Raw genomic sequence first — 25,430 nt, forward strand, 5'->3', positions numbered from 1 at the left:
ATATAAATACTAGTATTGCGGGTATCAGCAACCAAGTACATCCATCCTGGGTGCTACACCCAGTTATCAGATACCTATATACTGAACAGTGAAAATATAAACCCAAGATGAGTTTGAAGAAATGACTCCTGCACATTAGATTTTGGGCTCTCAGCAATGGTTAATATCTTTCTACTGCCTTAAAATGAATCCAAGTCGGTTTCAGTCAAAGGAATAAAACTCACAAAGCCTGAAAATCATTTCCCATTGTAAATAATACAGGGCTGGCAGTCCAGTCATGGCTTCTTCCGGTCACTGACTTTGTGACATGATCCAACACCCTGTAAACAGGAATGCATGCTCATGTACTAAGTTTTTATTTTTTAACTGAATATGTCTTCAAAGATGGGTTGAGTCAGTCAGTGTGAGGAATGCGTAAGGAACTGACAGAAGCGATGTTTATCAAGTTTCTTCGTATTTGCTATTTCCTCTTATACTAATAAGAATGTGAAATGATAGGCATACATAAAAGTGTTCATGAGCCAATCTGAAAATATTCTCAGGTGCATAAAAGCAGGTTTTGCTAGAATGCAAAGGCCTGGTCCTACATTATCTTGCTAATACGATTCAGAGAGCTTATGCAGAGAGGTAAGTATTTACTTGGGTAGCGACTCCCAGGACAGAGGTTTCATGATGGAGAATGGCATTTAGCAGCGTCCTAGTTGCATGTTTTTCCTTCTTTCTCCCCCACCCCCCACCGAAAAAGATCACCTATCTGTGGCCATAGGAGTGGTCCTTCTGACCCAGCAGTTTCCTTTTAACAACAGCCTATATGGAGATAAAACAGTTTTGTATAGTTAGAGGCAAAAAATGCTCCAAGGAAATCCCAGCCAATTCTTTTTTGGTTGTTGTTGTTGTTCCATGTAGCATCAGAATCCTTTGCTGCACGAGGTAACCAGAAAGTTTACTTTGCAGAGCCAGGGGAGAAAAGTGCACGACAGACAATGCATGTTTGAGTGAGAGAGGCAACCAGCTGGTGATGTTCCTTCAAGGCTGCGTTTTGACACTCAGTGGAACTGCTGCAACGTAGCACATCTCACAGAAAGCACCTCTCAGAGAAGAAAGCCACCCTGGCAAGAGTCATGGTAAACCCAAAGGAGGGTCTCAATAACCGGTTCTACACCAGACCAGGGTTGATTAGGTTGGGTGCAGAGTTAACTTCACCTATTGTAGCAAAACCCGTGCGGTAGCAAGTTTGGCAAATCGAGTATTACACGCTGGCAATAGCTGGCTTCTCACTCAGATTGGGAAAACAATTAACCGTATTCACATTCTGCAGGGGAACGTGGTGGGCACTGGGGAGAGCAGACGCACCCCCCGAAGACGCCCCCGGGGGAGATCGCGCCTCTCCCCGCGCCCCTCCTTCCCCCCCCGCCGCGGCGGCGGCCCCTTAGAGCGAGGGGGGCGAGAGCCAAAATCGGCCCCGGGGAGGGACAGACAGCATCCCCCCTCCGCGGGGGTGGGGGCAGCTCCCCGCTGTGCTCTGGGAGCGGGAGGGGACTCTCCTCCTTCCCTCCCTCCCTCCCCGCTCTCTCCTCCCTCCCTCCCTTCCCCCTCCCTTCCCCGCCTGCCCGCCCGCCCGCCGCCTGCCCGCAGCCGCAGCGCAGGGGCCGGAGGGAGCGGCGGCGCGGCAGGCAGAGCCGCCCGGCCGGCGGAGGCAGGAGGGCGGGCGGGCGGTGGCTGCTCCCGGGCCCCGCCGCCCCGGCCCCGCCGCCCCGGCCGCAGGCTCCGCCCGTCGCTCCCATGGCGCGGCGGCCCGGCGCCAGGTGAGATCTGCGCTGCCTGTTGCGCCGCTGGGGCAGGGGCAGAGCCGAGCCGGGCCGAGCCGAGCCCCGGCGGCGACACGCCGCGAAGTTTTGCGGGAAGGCGCCGCTCCGCGATGTGAGTTGCGGGGCCCCGCGGCCGAGCTGGGGGGGTGGTAGCGCCGGGAGGAAACTCGACGGGGAGGGCGGGGGGCGAGCAGCGCTGCTGCCGCCGCCGAGGGGCCACCGCCGCGCCGTGCCACCTCGCCCGGCACTGATCGGGAGATACTCCCTCCCCCGGCCCGTGGTGGCGAGCCCCGGGAGGGCTGGGAGGGGGCGACGTTGGGGTCTGGGCTCCGCCGAAGCAGCGCGGGGGATGGGGAGGGAACGAAGGGGTGGAGGGGGCTGCTACCCCCTCCCTTGGGAGCAAGCGAGGAATTCGAGACCCGCGCCCCCCGGTCTCGTAGCGGAGCAGCATCAGAAAAGGGGGAGGAATAAAAAAAAAAAAAACCCAGGCGCAGCCCCCCCCGTATGTCCGTGTTTCCGAGGCGCCTGGCCGCTGCGCCCCCCGGCCGTGTGCGGGGCGGGCTGCCGGCGGCCGCGCTGAGCCGCGGAGTGCGGGGCGGGGAGGCGGAGGCGGGGAGCGGTGGGAAGACGCCGTGTGTGTTGCCGTGGGGTTTTTCCACTTTGAGACCTACCAGGACCAGTTGCTACGGAGCAGGCGGCGGTGGCTGTGATGGGGAGGGAGAGGGCAGGTCCCGCCGAACGCGAGCAACAAACGGCAGCGGGGGGCAGCCGGGCGGCGGTGCCCGCCGCGCCCAGGTGAGCCGCGCCGCCCGGGGTCAGGCACCGGGCGGGACCGCGGCGGGGGGCGCCGGGGCTCCCCGGGCGGCGGGTGCAGCCCCCCGAGGCGAGCTAGGCGGGCAGAGGGTCCCCCGGCCCGGCGGGGGTGGGGTGCCCCGGCCCGGCGCCCCGAGGAGGGCACGGCCGCCACCTCAGAGCCCGCCCGTCGGTTTCGTGATCGCCGGCAGCGAGCGGGGACGGGCGCTCGGGTGTGCGTGGAAACGGCCCGCGCTTCTCTCGCCCTCCTGGCCATCCACGCGCCCTGAATTGCCCCTCTCCTAGAACTTGGCAAATGTCTCCATGTGCCAGCGGGCATTCTTCTTTACTTCTTGCTTCTACCTTCAAAAATGAGAAGATTTTAGAGGTTCTGTTAGAAAATCGCAGAGTGATTCGGGCTGCAGTTTATCACCCCCTCTCGCTGAATGTCCCTAGACAGCAGAAATGGTGTGATTACAGAATAAAACCAGCCAAATAACTTGAAAAGCACGAATAAGCCAACTACTTAAAAGAGTCAGAATTGAAAACCAGGCAAACAACATGTAGCGCTCCTTTTAGAGAAGTGAGCCCAGAGGTATTTATGTATGTATGAAAATGACAAAATAAGCAAATGCTTTTGAGATGATTGTAATTATTTAACAAAAATAACAGCCACGGGAGAATATTGCAGACTTGACAAGGAAAGGAAAATAAGTACTTTTAGAGACAAAAGCTCTGACTAGGATAGCCTTTTCTGAACGCTGAAAAATAACTGGCAAGAATTTCTTCTTTTGGTAATCTGTCTAATAGTTTCTTCATTTAAATTGCAAGGTGTGCATCACGCCCTACTGAAAGTGGTAGCTTGAAGGCTTTGATATAGAGCACCACAGTGTTCATATGGCTTGCCCGTTGATATTATTCTTAGTAATTTAATTAAAAAGGACGGGCACACAATGGGCTTCTACTTTGATTTAGAGGGAAAGAAAGTAAGCTGTAGCATGAACTCATTTGCAAAACCTTTGCTATGCTCAGAGTCTAATTTTCTAGTTTAGTATCTAAATGCTAAAATTGCTTGGAATTAAGATAACACTGAGATTGCTTAGCCAACTCTGCAGCCCTTGTGCAAATTGCAGAGGGTTTCTGTGGAATTACTCCTACAGGTAAATTCTGATGACTCAAGAGAGCAGGATTGGGCTCGTTGTCAGCATAGGGCAGTACGTGGGGATGCACTCATTGGTGCTGATGACTCTGACTTCAGTAGGAGAAAAACTTGGGGTTAAGTCCAGATCTCTTGCATTTATTCAGCTGTTGCTGGTTGGGTCACTGAGCCCTTCTTGCCTTCTGGTGTAAAATCTGCACCAACTTCAGTCCAAGGAAGATGAGTTCATGTGAGTGATTGTGGTTTTCCATTGCGTTAGGATGAGTCGAAGCTGCTCGGTATCTTGGAGATCAGGGCCTGAGTGAATGAGAAGGAGGGCTCTATCTGCAGCTGTCGAGGATCAGTGTGTTTTGCCTCAAAGGTGAGCTTAGTTGAAAAATAAGTATCATTTGATAGGCATATAATTTTGTGCTCTGGATCAAGTCCTGTGCTAATAAAGTCCATGAGAGTGTTGCCACCAATGAACAGAATAGCAAGACTTAATTTAAGGATGCATTTGTGATTTGTCTCTTCCATGTGCTTTGTGCGTTTCATATTTCAAATCTTTTGAGAGATAGGAAACTCTTCCTACTCACACTGAAGCTGTGTTAGAGTAACTTCAGAGCAAATGCATGATATGTCAGCGCAAGAAATAACCTCCAAGCAGTAGAACTGAAATTTATAAAAATCAGCCTTGCTCAGAAGTGTTAACTTGGGTGTCTAAACCCAGAGAAAATGTATTGCTTTATTATAAAATTACCTTTAGATGTTCAGTTAAATAATAAGGTACTTCTGAATCTTGCTTTTAAGGATATTTTCTGTCACTTCACTAGGCATATTTATGAGACTAACACATGTCTCACTGGCAGGAAGATTTTAAACTTTTTAGTGGAATGAATAATTTAAGCAAGTAGGAATATGTATAGAAATATTTGTTGTTACCATTTCAGTTACTCAGAAGATGGACTAAGGAAGGTGCTTTTTCTCAGAGTAGGATATTGCATTTGTGATGATTTACAGGATTTACATGTAACTACTGTCCTTGTCATCTGCATACATGGGTTTTGGATTAGCCCTCACTTGAGAATGCAGATTAAAATTAGTGTTCTGTGGCTAGCAAAATAATCTTTGTAATTTTGCTTCATCCAGTAAAATTTGGTCATAAATTTAGAGAAATCTTTCATGGAGCTATGAAACTTGTAATAATGCTAAACAGAATGTTATTTTTAAATGATGGTATTTTGAGCCAAAAATAAATTATTTTAGTTCATGGAATATGTAGCATTTACCTTGGCTTGTTTGGCCAAGCCTTTTAGAATATTATTTTGTTTACTAAAAGGAACCTCAAAAAGGTGTGGTTTTGGTGGAGCACTTCAGTGCTGATATGAATCAGATGTCAGTATGTCTACAGAAACTACAAGCAATAAGAGTATAGGAATTTCTCAGCACATTCAGTAAGTATTTTTAAATGGATTACAGTCTGTAAATACATGCATGAACAAGGTGTGCATTCTACTCTTAAATCCACTGTGCTATATCAAATTTAGGGTTGTTCTCTTCTGGTGAATTCAAATCTCTGCTTCTAGTTTTAATACAGCCCTTTTCATAAAGAAGTTTCTGTGTTTCCATCATTCTGCTGTAGTTTGTTTGTCTGGATGTTCAGTGGACATGTGGGTGCATCCCAGTGAAAAAGCAGTATGATGTGGTACTTCACCACATGTTGCTGCTTCATCTGAGCTCATGGTTTAGATGAACAACTGCCAAACCCAGTGTGGAGTAGGGTCTCGTTATTTCACAATGATTAAGGATGTATGCTCCTGCTTCATTAAGATTTCTGTGGGGAATTGGTGTCTCTGTATTTGCCATTGATGACTTGCACTGCTTACCCCTGTAGACTAAGCAGCATTTGTAGCCAGCGCTGGCTTGTTTTACACAGAGATTTAGTTTGAACTTTGAAGAATAACAACAATGCTTACTGCTACTGAACAAGAAAGTAACTTTTATTCCTCTCTCCCTGGATACTCTATTGAGTACCTTCAGCAAGCGGATTTTTTTAAAAATTAACTTCTTTCTACACTGACTTCCACACTGGACATGGGAAGAGCCTTTTACTGTAAAGATCGGCACAACTCCTGAGTTCTGCTTTCCATCAGCAAGAAAAAGGCAGTGGTAGGTGAAGCAAAATGGGGTTTCTTTCTCTGGAAGGTATGAACTTTTTATAAGGATGAAAAAAAGACAGAAGGAGAAATGGGAACAGATGAAGGTGACCAAATGCCCTTGAAATAGGGGAAAAGTAAAAGACAGCAAGGAGAAGGGTCCTGTCTGAACTGGGTAGTTCAGACTTCCCGAAGGATGAAGGTATCAGTGGGGTTGCACCATAGCCCTTTAGCTGCCTGCTGTGCTGTGGGCTTGCCATGGGACTTCAAAAAAGATGTTGGTTGATTTCAGTGGGACTAGAAGTCTTGATGAGGGATTGAAATTGCCTTGTTGTGTCCTGACTCCACAGATAGAAAGACCATAAAAATCTCTCTCAATTAAACGGGGCTGGTAAAAGGCCTTTTTAGAGATACATTGAACTGGGTAATTGAAATTTTTACTTAAACAGAGATGAAAATTTGTACTACAGATCTTGGTGTACTCAATTAAGGTTTACCTCCGCTTTTCAGGGTGAGTTCAACTCGCTAGTGTGCGTTTTAAATTAATTTTGTCCTACATTAAAAACAGTTTCATAAAGCTGCTAACTTACCCTTTGAGAAGAAGAAAAAATTTGATTTCTGCCTGCCAGATAGTACTATAAAGATATGATAACAAGAGAAAGTGAAAGGTGGTAGAAGTGAGTGATAGCACATAAATGGGATGCCAGTCTGGCTTGAAAGCAGGAAAGCAAATGGAGAATATTTAATTATTTAAGGAACAACAAATTAAAAGTCTGGTTATAAAGTGAGAGTAAAAGGAGAGACAAACAATAAAAATTAAAAAAAAAGTTGAGAAAGAGAAACAATGCATAAAGTAAGTAGAAGGTGGACAGGAAGGAATCAAAGGGGCAGGGGATAGATTTAAATTTCCATGGAATTTTCAATTGGAAAATGTTACTGGTATAAATGTGTGTATAGCATGCTTACATAACAACCTGTATTCTACTCAAATTGTGGAAGTCTGACAGAGAGTGTTCTCCTGGGGGGTCACTTCATGTTCCCACTTCATCCTTTGGACACACAATGTTAATAGAGCATGTGTTTTTAAAGGTGGCATGCTTTAGTGACAGACTGTCTCAAGAGGCGTACTTTGTGGATGTTGTTAGTTTTAATGGCGTCATCATATTCTTTTCTGTCAGAGTTGCAGTGGAAGTTACGTCTTTCTCCAACAAATAATAGCATTGATTTTAAAGGGAGTAGTTTTTTGCAGTTTACCAAAATGGGGTTACATGCTTTTGCAACTCTACTAAGTAAAGATACTTTGTATGTAAAGATGGTGAGTATTCAGCATTTTATTAGAGTACTTGAACAACTGAGTGTTTGGTATGCTTGTACTGGGAGTTAGAGGGACATGTGAAAAGCATGTGAGCGTTGTTTCCCTCATCTACATTAATTGTATACCACTTTGGAAGAATTTGCTTCATGCAAAGTATTTTTGTAATACTTAAAAAAAATATACATTTTTACGTGCACGTGAATAATTTGCAGCAAAAAGGTGCAGCCTTTGGACGTTCAAATGAACCTGTGCTGCTTGCTATTCTAAATACATTATAATTAAAAAGAAACAGCCACTGGTGTTGAGTTCATGCAAGTACTCATCGTTCTTCAAGAACAGACGCAAGTAATTCTTCCTCTTAGAAGAGGAACTGCAACAAAAAATATGTGTAGTTGCTTGCTAAGTCATGTGTGGTTAAGCAAACAATGGGGGTTATATATCTAATCGATGAAACTTCAGCTTATGACCATTAAAACCAAAATAAGTTTAAGTTAGTTAATTGTGTTCTGATTCTTGACTTCTACACATTTTTACTTTGTGTTAGATTGTGCCAATTTTCATTACCCGTTAATATTATTTTTGTTTTTAGTACTTCATGTAGCAGTATTTCTATATTGTTTTCAATACACTTTTACCTTAAAAAAAGGAAACATCAAAAAACATTTTCATGCAATTTTAAAAACAGATTCTCTAATGCTTTTTTTTTTTTTTAAGTCTGAAACTTTGTTTTGAAATAGTGACGTTCTGTTACACTTTTCCATCCTAGGCAAAATATTATTTGCCAAGAACAGAAATCTTGAATCAGTATGTGCAAATGTAGGAGTTCCAGAAGAGGAAAAATACTTAAAGGCAGGAACCTGTTCACGAGACTGGGAATCAGTAAATTCCAGGGTCAGCCTTTATAGCAAGTCTGGCTAGGGTTTGTTTGTTGTTTTTTTTTTTCCTTGCAAATGGTCTTTAAAATTTATCTTGATTCTTCTCTATTATTAAACATAATTTCTTGTTATTAGCGTCAGAAGAGAGAATGACCCTTGGTTCTTTTCTTCTGAAATGAAGTTAACAGAGTACAACTGCCATTGCAACCTTCAAATAGTCTGATAGTGTTTCTAAATGTCCTTTTTGCCCTTGTTTTTATCTTTGTTGACACTGAGTCATTGAGATGAGAATTGGTGACTTTTGAACAGTCTATTTTTAACAAAGTTTGTAATAGAGTATTACTGTTCATGAAAATGTGTTGATCCCAATCCACAAGGCATGTATCAGAAAAGAATTGCTTTTTAGTACTCATTTTTGGGTTTTGCTATTCACTGGGTGTGCCTGGTCTGTAGATAAGCGTATTGATCTTCACTCTGCTGCTGCAAGGATATATCCCCTTTTCTAAAGCTGAGAGATTCTAAACTGTTTCAAAGGAAATGGTCTACATCACGTTATATAAAATATGATGCAAAGGGGAAGTTGTTGTTTTCCAGCATCTTCAAACTTAGAGTGAAACAACTCCCAAAACATCAGATCACAGTATTTCTCAGACCTTCAGTTGTCACTTCTCTCACACCGCAAATAACTGAAGTACACCAATTCAAATAGAGTAAGAACATCTCAGCTTTGACTTAAAAGCAGCACATGGATGACAGCATGCAGTAAATGGGAAATCCTTACCCTGAAAGTACATATTGAGACTGCAAAACTGAGCTGTCATGTCCCTACAGACCAGATTTCTGATTCCATTCTTGGTTTTAAGCAGACTGTTGTCATTGAAGGGTTAATAGTTTATGTTAAGAAAATGTATTGGTCATTCTCTGTTTCCAGAATCTTTCACAATTCTTGCCCTTTGACAGAAGACATTGTGTATGTATTCTGCATATCGTTTTCATCAATTACATGGTGTGCTTATTGGCAGCTTTCATGAATAAATACTTATTTTGCTAGAGTAGGAGATGACAGGATTTAGACATGTAAGAAACCTAAATCTTTGGCTCAGAAAAAAAATCCTGATGGATACAAATGGTATTTCAATAACTTTCGATCCAAAAACTTTTCTTGCAAAGCGACATGACTGTTCTTGCCAGTCATGGCAGGTGCTCCATCTGTACAAATACCGCCTAATTTGAACCAGTCAAGCTTAATGGTTTTTTTTCGTACTATCTGCCACATTTTCAACAAATTTTCTCAGTTCTTTAAACAAGTGTGAGGCAGCAGTGTGGAACAAACTGGACAGAGGCCAAGCAATTCCTTAATTATAGTAGATTTTTTTAACACATTGAACAACAACAGTCAACTGTGCAGTGTCAGTAGTGTTGCAACTTCCCTTGGTTGTGAGTAAAAAAAAATAAATTTGCATGAATCTGTTAAAAATTGAATGCATGCTGTTGTATTGTCTAATATCATCTCAGCCCTTCTCATTGTCATGCTGCATGAACAACTATGAACAAATCAGCTGTGTGCTGTTCTTTTGATCTGGTTTGTGCAGCAATAATTGATGTACCCTCTCGCATTCAGTCTTTGTTGTCTGAAAATGGCTCTTTATTGCAAGCTCACCATAGGCGTATTTGCTATTACACCTTTGTCGCTGATTTCAGCTCACAAATATGTATTTATTTTTTATATATAAAAAGCTGTTGTGCTGGGGCTCTTTCTTGGTATGAAATCAGACTGCAAGTCAGATCCAATAAAATATACTTTGCATTAATTTCAGGATCAGTTTGTATAAAAATGCCATTCCAATTTGGACTTTCTGTGTGGCTGTATCACCACACCACAAACGTACTTTTACAGACTCTGTCCCTTCTCCACAGAGCTGCCTTCTCTGAGAGAAACTCTCTCCATGCCATGTCAGCTACATGCACTGTCATCTTAGTACTTTTTTCCCTGCGGCATGCATGACTTGGCAAGCAACGCTTTGATAAGTAAATTGCTTTAAAAAGTTTATGGATGTTTGAGTTGGCTGGGAAATCATTAGAAAAACATGAGGTGAATGAGGACACTGCAGGTTTCACAGGTCCTTTGTTTTCCTCTTGCTGTGGAGTTGAAGAGCAGGTAAGGTCTGGCTTTCTGTGGGCTTCCCAGATGGAGTCTTGTTGACTGGAGTTACTGTGTCTTGGTTGTTGTTTTAATGAAGCAATTTTAATCATGTGGGCTAAAACTGCTAGTTTCAAATTCTGGTTCTAGAAGCTGTGAAGTGCAGTTTTGAATCCCCAGTAAGCACTTGGGCTTCTTCTGCAAAGGGAGACTAAAATACTATCAGGCTTGCAAAGTAGTGCCTCATGAATGCAAAGCAGTGGGGAGCTGGGGACTGATTCTCTGACAACCTGTGTTCTTCCATTCACCTGGCTAATCCAAGTAGCCTTTTCAATTTCCTATGCATCCGTAGTTTCCTCAAGTTTTATTTTTTATTTTAAAAATATTATTACCTTTCTTCTAAAAATATTTAAGGCAAGGCGTTAAAAAGACTGTTGAATTTAATAAATACCTGTATAGCGGTAGAAAATACATTTTTGTGACTGCAGATGTAGGAGCCAATGGAGCTCTAAAAGCATTCGGTCTCAGTCCTCCTGAAATTTCTTTATTTTTTTGACCATTCAGTAAAGAGCACTGACAGGGTAACTTTTTAGTGAGTTAAATACCACAGGTGACAGAGCTGATCCTTAGAAATTAAATCTTTCTATCAGGGAAGTGACTTCACTATTGCCATCAAGAAAAAAACAAAAAACCCCGTTTATTTTTAATTACAGATACTGAGCTGCTTGTGGTCAGTTGCTGGGAGTAGAGGTAGGCTGACTGTAGAGGTGGAAAGTTTGTGGCAGTGGAGATCAGTGAGAGGTGGATTTCTTGCTAACATTGACACTGTACTCAGGTTGACAGTTTTCACCCATATACCTGACTGTTCTGTACCTAGCAGCATCTTGGATAGAAGGGTTGCTCCTGGAAATGGTTCTTTTGGTCTGAGAAATTAGGTATAAACTTTGTCCCTTCTCCAGTTTAATTTAGACCAGATGATTTTATTTGACAACTTAATAATTGTACCTAAGCTGCTTCTGAAAATATTTTCACTTTAATTTTATTAGTCTTGAATATATTATTTTTTTCAAAAGAATTTTTATGGTTCTTACTAAAAAAAGAACAAACCTGGGAGTAGGAAATTAAAAGCAAGTGCTTTGTATCTTCAATTCCAAAACAAATTCAAAATGAAAAAAAAAAAAGTGTAATTATCTTTTCATGATTTTCACACCAGAATGGAGGGAAAAAAAAAGCCCATCTGTGTAAACCTTTTGAAACCAGCTTCCTGTGCCATAGCTTGTACTTTTTCAGATTAGAGAGGAACACTATATTCCTCAGATGTGATAAGGAGAATATTACTGTTCAATGACTGTGATAAGCAAAGAAAATACTAGGCTGAAAGTCAGGTGCCCCGCTGCCCTGCAGCAGCAGTGGTGCTGGCATCTCGCTGACAGTGCTGTAGAAAGAAGCAGGTGTTTGCAGGCTCCCTGTGAGCCTTGTTGCTGCGAGGGCAGGGTGCGCCTACAACCACTTCAGACCGCAGCTTTGGGGCACACCTCTTTGCTACAGAGACTCTGTGGAACATTGTAAAGTTCACCTTGCATCTTTACACTGTGTTGTAGTTCCCCTTACTGGTGAAAGCCTTTGGTTTTTTTGTGAGGGGTTTGACCCTGGGTTCATTTGAAGGGGGAACTTGATTTCCTTGCACATCCAGAAAACAAACCACCACCACCACCAAAATCCCAAACAAACCACAGAAAAGCACCAGCCTCTGTCAGCAATAATTCATCAGGTGTGACAGGGTTCCTCAGTTTGGGCTTGCATTTGTCAGGCTTAGGGGCAGCATGAGAGGGAAGTGCTGTCTGTAAAGAGCTAGTAGGGATCCACCAGATAAAATACCTGTGTAAGAAGACTCATCTGAAGAAATGAAGGACAGAAAGATCAGGACGTGCTGAAACACTTCCTGTAAGATTTGTGCCTCTGGTGAAAGGTAAAAGATAAAACATCTCGCTAATGCTAAAGCATATCCTTGCTAAGCCTACACAGTGACTTTCTTGGCAGCCCTGATCGGAGACATTTTCCTGGGGCCAGAGAAAATGGGCATTTTGGGTGTGCACAGGCGATGGGGATTTGTCAGGGCTGAGACATGGAAATAGGTACAGAGGGCAATCATGGAGCTTCTAATCCAGCGAAGCATCTCAGACAGGAGCCTCTGTCTCTGGGCATCTGTGTGAAGGGCTCACAGTTATCGGCAGTAACGGGATTCCCTCAGAAGCCATCAAAGAGCTGTTCAAGAGCTGGGCTTTTCTACAAAAGAGGAGTTTCTTTATAGGATGGATGAGTGGTCCAGGTTGTAACAGGAATGATGACAGTACTGCTGCTGCCAAGGTTAGTTATGCCTATTGTGCACTAAAATATTGCCATTTGAGTTTTTTATGTGAACATTATCAGTGTGAGTTGAGGATGTTTTTAATTGCTGTGGTTTATATAAGGCCTTCAGGGTTGTGATTCGGGACTTCAGGAGGTCTTGTCCAAAACCTTACTGAGAACAAAGTGCTCAGTTCTTTTCCTGTAGTGAGTGGCATGGTTTGGGGGTGGGGTGGATAGGTGAGATTTCAATGTTCTCAGCAATGAGGCAGTCCCATGTAGCATTTTGCAATGTGGGTTTAAAATCTCTAACTTTCCAGCTGTTTCCCTTTTTTTCTTTCTTACTTCCCCAGAACTTTTAAAACCTTGTTCAAATTTTTCCCTGAACCAAAGTGGTGTTTAAAGAACAAAGTCCATTAGAGATGTTGTCACAACAAAGAGTTTTAGAAGATGTGAGTCAGCTTAGGAGGTTTGAAATGGGAGGTTGCCTTTCTCAGGGGAAAATGGTCATTCTGAATAAGAAGGTAAGGTGTTCTCAAGTGATAGATTAAGAAAGTCTGCAAAAGGTTTAAACAAGCATAGCACCTTCGCATTTCCCAATCAGGGGTGGGGAAATGTCTTATTATAGCATAGCAGTGTTGTGAGTTAATAAAAAGTAAACTTTGTGTAATTTTCTTTGCAAATATTTGGATACTATTGAGAATGTTTACAGTCCCTAAGCTTTTTACTGTTTTCTTTTTACCATACTCTCTCTCTTCCCTTTTCATTGCTGCTGCTTTTTGAAACTTGTGTTTTCCCCTCTCTTGGAGGTGTCTGCTACAGAGGACTCTTCTCATGCACCAGCTTAATGCCTCATGTGGGCTAAGGGTTACGTGGAGCAGGGCAGCAAAAGACTTGCAGTGCAGATGCCTGAAGCTGGTCCTCCCATACCCCTGCTGGAGCTGATGGATGTGTCTGCTGGGGGTGGAGCTGGATTCTTACGAGGAGAAGGAACCGTGGGAATGTGTGTAGGTTCACATCTGAGATCAGGGTTGTACAGAGGTGTTCCCATTAGCAATTAGTTTGCTGTTTGTTTTGGAAACATCAGTATCGTGGGTTTTTTGGTTGGTGTGTTTTGTTTTTTTTTTCTCTTGCATATCACTCATGTTTAAAGAGTTAAGGTAAATCTACATAAGTCTGAACTCACTGAAGTTGCCTTAATGTGGGTGTAAACCATAATAGATTTATGTCCATAATGCACATGCTGTATCAGTTTGTGATAGACTTATGCAAAAACATAATGAAAACACCTTAAGAATGGATGTTATTCATACTGATTTGAACACAGTTATGTCCAAATGGGAAGCGAGGTATTGCTCCTAACTTGCGATATAAGAATACTTGAAATAACTATTTCTGGGATTTCAGTATTATCTGTTGAATTCATATCTACTCTTGTAATCTGACAGGCTACTAAAACAAGATTCTGCTCGAAATGATAGAAGTGACAGTCATACAATGCATTTCATTCCTGCTGAGCCCTGTTACGTAGTTAGTTTGGGGAGATTGGGATCTTGCTTCAGTCATTCAAAGACAGGCCTTCGGAAAGGATTTGCAGAATTTGTAATTGTGCCCATAAATCCCCTGCTCTCCCCACAAGTATGGTAAAATTTCTGTTGCAACCCTACTGTTCCGTGTTGGGGAAACAGCATTTCTGTCTTTTTTTTTTTTTTTTTTCCCGTTTGTTCCCTCTTTTTCAAACCCCAGAGGTTGTGTTGAGCTTGCAGTGAATTCCTTCTGCCACTGCCACAGACTGTGCTTTCCTTTCTCTGCAACACTGTTATGTAGAATTGCTTCTGTGCTCTGTCAGCGTTTTGACCCCTTGCATCTGGCAGTGAATAGAAGAAATCATATATACGGAGACCCAAACTCTGCCCTTAGCCATGCTGGTGAAAGCCTGTGGCATTATACAATTGGCTTGGAAAGACTTAAGAAATCCCATGAGATCTGCTCCACTGAAAGTCACTCTGTAAATGTTACACAGGGCTCTTGTTTTTGCGCTAGTACATTTTATTTTAAAACTGTACCTGAACTGCAGTCGATGATACTGTTTCATAACACTGAAACAGAGGGACAGATTTGGAGTATGAGATGTGCTGTGCTGTCAGTGGAGTTTGCTACTAAAACTGTCTTAGCCAGGCACCGTAGCAGTGTCTGTGCTGCGAGACAGACGTGCTCTGTGGGCTTCTGGTTCCTGGCAGCGTTCAAACCACATGTCGTCATGCGACCATCCTCCTTCATGGCCTGATCTCGTTTGGAAAGGAGCCAGGCCCATCTGCTGCCAGGGCTGGGCAGCAGAGGCACCCAGAGTCCCGGGCCCATCTTGGTGGACGCTGGCCCAGGCAGTAGAGTATGTTGTCATTCCTGGGCTGAGAAAACTGGGTATAGGTCTGACACGTTCCTGGCACCATCTAATACAGAACAAGCACAGGACTGAGGAACGTAAAGGGAAGGTGCTTGTACCCCCTTGATCTGGAGGCAGTGGGGTGCAGCTCTGGCGTCTGGCCCGTGGTGGTGTAGCTGACTGCCCTGCCATCCGTGACTCTGAAACACAGCTTACGTGGTGATGTGTGTTGCTGTATGGAGAGGCCCATATGACCTTTTAGTTTCATGTTTAGTGCAGAACTATAGGAAATGGTTCAGCCTATAGAGAGATACTGTACAGAGCACAGCATCAGTTTGACTTACACCCATCTCAGCGAGTGTGGATGATACTTCATACAGCTGGTCCACAAATAACTGAAGAGCTTGAACAGCTGTATAATTCTTCTTTACAAAAGTGTTGCAGTGGTAGACCTGAGCAGATTGCAGTTACAGTCAAACAGCCCTGCCCTGAGCCATTTACCTTTCTTGGTTTCTGAGTGTTGTGATCCTACTGAGACAAGAAAGCAAATTATGAGAGGTGAGGAAATGAAACAGAAGATATGATGAGATGTATTATTCATACCTCCAGCATTGTCGTTAGACATTTTTACCTACTTATATTTTTTGGAAAATTTTCAACACGAAGAGTTTTGCGTATTTTTTTCCAGACTGAATGGAAATTTTGCCATTGCTTAACGTAGAAAGGGAGTCAGAAATATCAAAGTTACATGTGAATTATTTATGTGTCCAATTTGCTGTTGTGAGTGGAGGAACAAGGATTTTAAAAGCTGTTAATTACTATGAATTTTATTGTACTGACTGTGGTTGTGGCTGCAGGCGACATAGGCTCTGGAGGGTAACCTAGTGCTCTGCACTAAGGGCACTTCTGGGAGGGAGGAAGCAATGTGCCAAAATGCTCACTGCTGAGCAGTGAGGTTACATCTAGATGTTTTGTCGTGTTTTTCCTTCAAGGCCTGAAGATGAACAGCTTTATTTATGTTTTTTTCTGGTATGTCCAGAACAGAAAAAAGAATAGAACAAAAGTTACAATGTACATTGTAGTACAGCATCTTCACATTTTTTATTCTGTGCTTCCTATATTCAAGGGATTTCCTAGCAAGAATAGAAACATCTGCAATAACAACTCCTATTTATGTTAATCTTTTGCAATCAGCATGCAGTCTGAAATAATTACAATGAATGCACCCTCTGCTCCAAACACTCAGAACTTGCATTTATTTCAGGTTTCTTTACTCAGAAGTCTGAGAACATAATCCCTCATTCTGCTCTGCTTCATCTCCTTTGCATGAATTTATCTAACGTACCTTTTGTGAGCTTCATTAATAATGGTCATGCCATAATAAATTACATAAATTGAGAAATTTTTAATTAAATCTAAGTTAACAACAAAAAAATCAAAGCATAATAAATTTAATTAGGTGACATTTTCCAGTAAGAAATTTGCACGCAAGGTGTGTAATGAAGTAGGGCGGGGTAAAATCTATAATCTGGATTTTTTTAGCCTTCATAGCTTTATTAATTTTATCTACAAAAATATTTTTTCCTTCTTTCTTCCATAACATTATAAAAACGTCATGTGTCAAACATATCTTGTGCAAATGATTATGCAACCTTATCAGAAAAATAGTGGTTACTGACAAAGACATGACTAAGAGTATGTTTGACCCTATGAAGACCCATCTTCCAGTCTTTCCTCCTCTGTTTCTTTCAGAGCTGCTTGCCCAAGTCAGGGTTGTTTTCTCCAGCTTTCCAGCGGCCCTTCAGCTCCATTCGTTTTTTTGGTGCTGAACAGAATTGGAGGGTATTTTCAGTTGAACTGGACAATGTATATGGTATAAAGAGCACATTCACAGCTTCATCTTCATGCAGGTGCTATTTGCATTTAGCTGGACTGCTAAAGTGTGCAGTGCCATGAAGCGACTCCTCAGGTGTCTTCTGCAGCTATCAGCACCTGCTTTGGCTTTCTCTTTCCTGAACTTGCATCCAGAAATACTAAGGATGGCTACGCGATTCCCTGCCTCCTAACTTCTTACAGGGCTCAGCCAGGCTGCTTTCATTTGGGCAATGTTCCCATCTAAGGAATTTCATCCGAAAACGAGAGGTTTTGTTTTCCTTTATGTCCAGGATATGCAGTTTCATGACAGTGAACGGTGCTCTTATTTTCAATGGTGAGACCATGAAGGGATTGAAGAAAAACCAATTGGAAAGGACACAGAAAGGGAATCTTTAAAACGATGAATACTGGTTTGTGTTTTTCCCAGACATCTCTGCAGAGTCACAGAGAGCAGTGCAAAGGGAGTATGCTGGTACGTTACATTCACCGTTTTGCTTTGGTGATGCATAGAGTGAGAATAATGTTTTGTCATTCTCTTTCACAAGTGCAAATGGCTGTGTACTGAAGGCCATGAAAAATAATTACTGGTATTTATTATCTCTGCAAAGTATCTTTTCCTTTTGATATTTTAATTCAGGGCTGATTTAGAGAGGCAAGATTGATGTCAGCAACATCCATTTTCAGTTTGGGGTGGGTTTCTGGTTTCTGGCTCCTATTATTCTTATGTACCATCAAACTCTGAAAGGAAGGATTAAGTCTTTTGGACATTCTGTGAGAAAACAGCACTAGGTCATTTATTTGTGTGTACATACAGTTGAGGTTGCAGGGTGAGAAGAAGATGTGTGATGAAGGACATAAGGGAGAGACAGAGATACTGGGTCAGATTGTGACAATATGGCCTGTGGTGGCATTGACAGTGCTAGGTCTCTGTCCCCTCCTAGTCAACTGTACCCTCATCTTAGGTCACTGCTGGGGTAGCTCAGTATTATGGGAAACAGAAAAAAAAATGGTCTGTTGCATTTTAATACTAGCTCTGCCAGTAATTCTTGTGTTTTCTACAAGATAGATGTAATATTTAACCAGGTGAGGTCTGTTGTGAAGATGAAATGGCAGCTTATCTGATATATATATATATAACTCATAAAATTCACCAGAAAGGTCACAAACCTGTGAGCAAGTGGATCTCTTATAGTTCTCCAACTCACAGACTGTAGTTAAGTGTCCAACAGAAGGGATTATAAAGCATTTCAGTATATCCAGATATCCTATCTGTCTCTGTCCCTGCCTTTTTACATCGAAAAAAAAGCAGCTGTATTTCTAGAGAAGGCATAAAGTTTATAAATTCTAGGAGGGCATAAAGTTTATATAGCAGAAGCACATCTATTTTACAGAAAATGCCCCACTTAAGTTTTAGGAACAATTGCCAGATAGCACTCCTAGACTTGTGGAGTATTGCACAGAAATAATTGCCTTTGCAAAATCTGAGAACTTGTAGCATGCATGGTAATCTGGTGGTAAAGAAGGAAAGGGACACACAGGTCTAGAGAGTAAAACCAAGGTGAAAATAAAGAGTTCATGGGAACACTGTGGAGGAAGACTAATGCACAGAAAAAGAGTGGGGAAATTAGTCAAGCAAAGAATTAAAATTAAAATACAACGTGTTGACTGAGAAAAGCAGCTCACTAGTAGTCTCTTGTTAGGATGAGAACGTAGTATGTTCAAGAAGAGACTCAAGCGGACCTTCCTGTGAAGGTTTGGGATCTCCATGTGAAGGACCTTGGGGTGAGTGGGAAGAAACTCTCCCTCTTAAAGTGATACAAATTAGATGGCTGAGGCAGAGAATTTCTTTAATTATATCTGGAATAGAAGATAGTAGAATTAAGGTCTTGATGACAGGAGCATGTCAAATTAATGCATTATGTATTTTTGGAATTATACAATGTGTCATAAGCCAATTTCGTTCTGGGGGAAATGTGACATCTTCTCCATTGTGAGTGAGGTTTCCAAAGGGCTGAAAAGCAAGGAAAATGTAAAGCAAAGAGAGAAGTTGTCAAATTGAGAAAGCATTGACTGTGCTATTTAAATTGTATAAGTCAGTGGTGGTGTATCCTACCTCTCAAACCCTTCTGATAGCTCGGTGTGTTTAGGCTGCTATATCCGTTTTCCATTTTCAGTCTGTTTCAGGGCAGTAGATTTTACCTTGACCTGTAAAGCCAGTCATATCCTTTTACATAGCAGTGACTTCTCAGAGAGCAGAAACATAAATCTGCACTGCTGCCATGAGGTGCATGCTGTGCCTCACAGCAGATCTGTTTTTTAACTCACAAGAATGTGTGCAAGAGGATTTTGCTGGGCTGCTGAAAATATTTGAGCTGCAGTTTTACATACTGAATTCTTGTTTCTTCTGCTTCCAGATCTGAATAATTTAGAAAGGAAATAGAGTAGAATTCTATTCTATGAAATTCTATTCTGTGAAATATGGAGTTATTATCTGAAATGATCTTCCTTTTCAGAAAAATACTGTTTCTGACATTCCTGTTGAGGAAGAGGAGCTATCCTTTCTAAGACACTTGGTATAGGTATGAAAATGGTCAAAGAGCTGACAATTAATAATTATTATTCACTGCTGCTCATTGCTTCTTGTATAGAGAACATATTTTTGGAGTAGAATTAAATCCAAGTCTCTCCAGGGGCTATTGGTATTTTGCTAATGCTAAATTAAAGCATGCCATGTGCTGTGCGCTAGAGGTGGTCAGCAGTGGCTTGATGGAATTTAATTGTGTGTGTGGCAGGGGTGCTTTGGGTCACTGCGTGGTAGGTGTGATACAGCTTCAATCTGGTGGAAAAGCAATCTTTCACAGCCCGTCGTGTTTTTGTGAACAGGAAGGAGACATCCCCAAGCTGCTTTTCATCATGCCGGCAGGTGAGGTGGTCCAAGTCCTGGAGTGGGTATCCTGCACAGCCAGTTTTTGTTTCTTCTGCTAATCACTTATCCCTTTGCATTTTCTGATCCCAAGATGTAAATACTTAAAATGAGAAATAATTAGAAGCCATGAATCGGAGATGGAAGCTGAGCTACCTTAAAAAATCAGTAAGTGAAGAAGCAGGTCCAGGTTGGAGAAGGGAAGTAGTCTTTATAGCCTTCAAAATTATCTCCTTATTAATCTATTGAAACAAAATTTAGAAGTATTGCCTCTTTGGAACATGCTGGTGTATGTCTGAAGTCCTTAAATGGCATATCCTCCTGTACTGCACCGTTATGAGCACTCATACTCTTAATGTATCTTTTGTATTATTTTTCTTGATGAGGTCCTCACCTTTCTCAGGTGTACGTTTTGAACGTGTTCATTGGCACAGTCAGTGCACAGTATGTTGCAGCATGTTTGGGCTAAAATAAAGTGGCAGTAGGAAAAGAACCACCGAAATTAAACCTGTGAATCTTGCACCTAAACCAACAAGAGTCATGGGGTGGGGAAGTTTCCCGAAGGCCCTATTCCCAGGATCTCCTCCTTCCTGCTCTCTTTTCCGTATCTCACTGAGGACTAAGCTAGCTCAGGCAGCCTGTGCACTGACAGTGGGTAGGGTTCCCCGGAGAGCGGTAACTGTGATCTCTGTAGCATGTAGTAACTAAAGGGGTAATTCATGGGATGCAACGTCTGTAAGGTATAGGTGCAGGTAAAGGTTTGGGGGGGAAAAAGTGTCTCTGATGCGTCCTGCACCCACAGTGATCCTCAGTGAAGGGTATGCTGCCTCCGGGCAAGGAACGAACAGGAGTTGCTGTTGCAACTCGATGCGGGTGCTGCGGCTGCTTAGGCAGTGGCAGGGCAGAAGAGTTTGTCAGGAGAGCGAAACATCTGAAAATACATTGGGCTAGCATGATGTTTGATACTATGTGGAATGGTGGCATTCTGTTAATTTATTTAGTAATTTGTGATGGCAGTACCAGAATATTGAACAGTTTAAATCTAAGCAACTGGCATTTCATGCTTTGGTGAAGAGTGGGTGCGAGAAGTAGTAGGGGTAGATTGTGAATAGGAGTGAAACCAATATGTGCAGCTTTCTCTGGATCTGCCCACCTCTTTCTTTGTGTAATACTAAGCAGCTGGGGCTGTGCTATCTCAGCTTATTATCACTAATCAGGCTGTAGATCTCTGGGGACATGTTTTGCTTTCAGTAGCTTTGGTAGAAATCTAAACTTATTACCTAGATTATTTGCATTCAGACCAGCAAAACTGCAAACAGAATCTTTTTTGTCAGTGTGGCTGGTGGGAAGTACTCTCATTTTATGAGAGACTGCTATCTTTGTTTAGTCAAAGAAGAAACCGCTTGAATACAAAATGAGAGAGCATTTGCACTATTGTCTTTCTCTTTCCTTCTGTAAGGAAAATTGTACTAATCTTAGTAGGAGTATAACTAAAAGAATTCACTATAAATTAATTAAAACTACTTAGTTTATTCAAAAGTGACATTTTCCTAATCCATAATATTTATGTCAACCTGTAAGAGCATAGGACACAAGACTTGACCAAGTTAGTTAAAGGTGTATGCTCCTGTAATTGAATTCCTTCAGCTGTTTCAAACATTTTTCAGGGAGATTTTCTCCCCCTTGAATTCCATGGAGTTTTTTCTCTAAGTAACCCACTGGATTCCCTAATGATTTTTAATGCTAGGCTAGGTAGGTATGTTTATGAGTTGCCATCCTAGACTGCTTTCTCCAGAGGTGTAATTTGGTGTTTCATTCACTACTGTCCTTATCTTGGTCAGAATCTATGATTCCATCTGTTTTTGAGCTTGCAGACTGATGACTCATTCCTTTGCTTCACCAGATAGCTGCACATGATCTCGTCCCATTCTTAGATGAGCTTTGGAAGCAAGCTAACAAGGAATGTTCACAGTATTCAGGGTAAATCACAGTTCCACAGAGAAATTTATTTAAAAAAAAAAAAAAAAAAAGTTACTGTAACTAAACCTTTTTTTTTTTTAATCGTTTATGTGGTTTATTTTGCCTCTTTTGGGCCTCACAGTACATGCAGAGGATGTAACAAAATACTCTTTCTAGCATGCGTGAGAAAAGTCAGGGTGTGCAGAAGCAGTGTGGTGCTTCCATTCAGGAACAAGGTGCAGCAAAACCACCAGAGACATCCATCTCCCATACTGCAGAAATCCATGTAAAGAAAGAAATCCTAATGGGATGTCCACTGTATTTGCAGGAGTTCTCTTTAGAAGAGCAGCTTCCTGCATGTGATGTCCCCACGTGACTTAGCAGCATCCTGTAGGTGTGAATGCCTGTCTCTGCAGAGCAGGATATGCAGAAGATGAAGAGATGAGTGGTAGAAGGATACATGGTCACTAACTCTTTTTTTTTCCTGGAAGTGCACCCTCAGCATGGAGGACAGCATAAGTATGTCCCGGATAGGCTCCTCACACTGCATCATTACTGGGGATTAAGCCATTTTTCCCATGGATCCTGTACTTGGCAGAAAGCTCTGCAGGAAGAAGTAGTGTGCCTCCAGATTTAAACATGTGCAGAAATCAGCACTTGCGTAGCAGGTTCATTTGTTGTTATCCACCAATTTCTTCTGTTCTGAGACACGGGTTTCCGATACTGCACATGTTGATTTTTCTCCTCATGCCATGTGGTCCTAACACATGGCGAAGGAAGGATGTTCTGACTTGAATTATTTCATCTCCCAGAATCTAAAAAAACCAAAGGTTTTCCAATGTCACTTTTTTTTTCTTCCTGCTATCTCTTCTGGTACTTTAATTTTTTTAAAAATAAGACATTGAGTTTAGATTGTTAACTTAAAACTGATGGTTCCCATTCACTAAGATATATTAGCAAACTGCAACTGAAAGAACTAGCATGCTGTAATTTTGCCCCTTTTTTTTTGGGGGGGGGGGGGGGGGGAATTTGCTTAGATTATTCTTTCTGCTTTGCTAGGTCTGTGAGGACCACAAGGTTTAATTTCTCTAGGTAATTCAAGCTTGCTCATTTTTCAAATTTTTATCTCCTGGCTTTGAATAGTAATGGCAAATTTGCAGTAAAGACTTGTCTTGGAATTTGAAGAGTACATTTATGAGCAGGGTAAATAAATAGTCTCTTTCCTTATTTAGGTAAAGGTGTTGGCCAGCATTCTTGGTGATGGTGTCCATTTGAACTAACCTGGATTATTGTGTTGTGCAGAGTGCAACAACCAAGCGGTACCAGGCATTATTTTTGTTGTTATCTGCTTATAAGTGATGCCCTTATGGTAGTTAAAGGCAGCATAAAGAATTTACACTGAACATGCTCAACCTGTCTTCCAAATGCTGTGTTCATACCCCTTCCCTGCTAGCCACCCGGAATCTGTCTTCACCTAGTAAAGACTTTTTGTTGTCATTTGGAGAGTCTGCATGACCATAGTCTGTAAAACCTTTCTTCAGCCTGGCTGCCAAGCTGTGTTTGCACAAGTTAGAAGATGGATGGCAAGAGCCAGAACTGGGATTTCTCTAAAGTCGGTTTATTAGGTTCCTTCAGAGCACAGGAGAAACAGCCTTCCATCCAACTGCATGGTTGAGTATCACTTATAAAACGTTCTTTCTCTGTTTTATTTAATAGTCTGGCTGCTGTTGAGCTTTTCCAACTGTGAAGTCAGTTGGTTTCTTGTGTACCAGATTCTGTGGAAAAATTTTTGGCCAATGGTGATTGATATGAAAGAGGAGCGCGGACTAATTCTGTTTAACAGCTTGTGCAAAATATATGTAGGAGTGTAAGGAAAAAACTGTCACTACTGAATCTCGGAAAAAGTAAATGTAAGAAAAATGTTTAGAATTTAGGGAGGAAGGAGAGAATGGTGTGCACGGATTGAATGGAAAGCATCAGGTCCCCGTTCAAAAAGAGAAGCTGTCCAAATGCTGTTTAGGAAATATGGGTGGTTTCAGAGAGCATATTCTGTTATATCTTGTTACTGATTAACAAGTCTGTAAGTTTTTGGTGCATGTCATAGTTTTATCACCTGCTATCGCAGTTTGCTGACTAAGGCTAGTGAAATTTATTTCTACTGAGGATGAGTATCCTCATAGGACATGCACAAAGAGGTTGGCTGATTGTATTCTTCCTCATTTGAGAAAGCTAAAATGTTTGTTACATACAACTTGTAAAAAAGCAAAGAGAATTTATAGTGTTATGTGAACAACACAAACTCCTTGTGTCATTTCATATGAAGCAGACCAAAAAAGCACCGTTGTTTATAAGCAACAACTAAAGCAAGGCTTTGAAAAAAACATGGATTTGGCTTCTGTCAATATAGCAAAATATTTATTTAAATGAGTGAAATTTCGTTTTGATGTTGTAAGGGAAAATATTTTTACATATGTTCACTTTACCATAGTAAACCATCTTTCTTACTTTGTGTAGTCATGCATGAATACACTGTATTAAGTAGTATTCTTATGAGTTATCTGGATATTTGAATTTATTATGCATGGACCTATGAATTAAAGAATGCAGTTTGAAAAACTGATTTTAGATGAGATTAAAAGATCAAAGTAACTCATTATTGTATCCTTTACATAGGTACTCTAACTGTAATTTTTTCTTTAACGTACATACATATATTCCCTCTGTTTTTGTAGCTTTCTGATATTATGTCCTCTGGGGTTCTTTTCAGTATTAATTTTTGTGTATCTCATTTTTTTAATGTACCAAATGAAATGAAATGAAGATATGACAAGTCAAATAAACAGAGAAATAGGTTAACATCTAGAAGAATAGAAAACTTGTCTAGGAAATAGCTTTTTAAGTGGGTTTAATTTAAATGGTCAAATTAATAAGGCTAACCAGAAGAGAATAGACATTTTTGTTGAGAAGGATGAAAAACATATTAAGAGAAACTTGTGAAACCTCAGGGGAAAATAAACAGACAGCAGCTTTTAAAACAGTCTAGCCTTATGACCAGAAAGAACTAAAAAAAATAAATTAAAAGAATTAATTGCTTCCTTGCCATCAGCCCTTTCCCACCATGAGAAGTGCCGTAAGCAGCAGTGAGTAAGCAGTGGTTGCTAGCACTTGGGAGTAATGACTGTGGGCAGGTATGTGATGAGATGCCTTTTTTAAGCTTGGTACAATAAGGAAGCTTCTCTTTGGTGTAAAACAGAAGTAGAAATTAAACCTGTTGACTTGAAATGTAAAACCGAATTGCTTAGAGCATTTCAAAGGAATTTGTCTGTTATCAGTTCTATCAGTCCTTGAATTTTAAAGGTATTTTTGTTACTGTGAACTTGAAAATTGAGATGTGCTTTTTTTTCCAAGGCATGAACTACATGATCCCATGATGTAGTGCCTTTGCACAGACTACCTCTGTGGCTTTGGAAGAAAGCTGGTCAGCCATAGTGCTCCCCTTCTCTCTTGCAGATTATCTGGACCTATAGAAGTATGGAGCAAAGCTAGTATGCCTTGCTTCTTCCGGGACTTGCACTACTTTTCTTCAGAGTCTGGCCTCCTGGGAACCCCTGGGATTGCGAGGTTAAGCAAATAGCGTAATAGAAAGCTTGACTGATACCAGGAGATGAAAAGAATTGTGCTGGATCTGCTGGAAGATAGCAAGAGAGAGAAACAGAGAAT

General features: G+C 41.7%; 1 protein-coding gene across 5 annotated transcripts in view; it reads left to right on the plus strand.

Moving 5' to 3' along the window:
* Positions 1 to 1,691: 1,691 nt before the first annotated feature.
* LRRC3B (leucine rich repeat containing 3B) overlaps positions 1,692 to 25,430 on the plus strand; it is a 47,021-nt gene continuing 23,282 nt past the window's right edge. Inside the window, exons 1-2 of one of the 5 annotated variants that reach the window (XM_074898097.1) lie at positions 1,696 to 1,920; positions 4,019 to 4,120. The gene's annotated coding sequence lies outside the window, so the exon portion shown is untranslated. Of the gene's footprint in view, positions 1,921 to 4,018; positions 4,121 to 5,103; positions 5,193 to 5,814; positions 5,908 to 25,430 lie in introns of those variants that run through there. The other 4 variants (XM_074898098.1, XM_074898096.1, XM_074898100.1 and 1 more) reach the window with 4 other exon arrangements.

The sequence above is a fragment of the Athene noctua genome, chromosome 2 (assembly GCF_965140245.1).
Source record: "Athene noctua chromosome 2, bAthNoc1.hap1.1, whole genome shotgun sequence".
NCBI lineage: Eukaryota > Metazoa > Chordata > Aves > Strigiformes > Strigidae > Athene > Athene noctua.